The sequence below is a fragment of the Vulpes lagopus genome, chromosome 7 (assembly GCF_018345385.1).
Source record: "Vulpes lagopus strain Blue_001 chromosome 7, ASM1834538v1, whole genome shotgun sequence".
NCBI classification, from domain to species: Eukaryota; Metazoa; Chordata; class Mammalia; order Carnivora; family Canidae; genus Vulpes; species Vulpes lagopus.
Genome location: NC_054830.1, coordinates 7175588 through 7175890, shown reverse-complemented (window position 1 = coordinate 7175890; position 303 = coordinate 7175588).

The following is a 303-nucleotide window of genomic DNA, read 5'->3' as shown; positions in this document are numbered from 1 at the left end:
CTTGGTAGAGGAAACAGTGAGTGTGCAAAGGCCCTGAGGTAGGAATCTACTTGGGTGTTGGGAAGACACAGAGGAGGCCAGTGTAATTGAAATGGAATAGGAGGGAGGAGGCAGGTCACTGCGATGTTAGGGCAGGTTGTGCAGGGCCCTTGATGAATGTTGGGACAGGGACAAATGTATGGACTTTGGGTATGATGTTCCAGTGTCTTTTTTTTTTTTTTTTGAAAGATTATTTATTTATTTATTTATTTATTTATTTATTTATTTATTTATGTATTATACAGAGAGAGAGAGAGAGGCAGA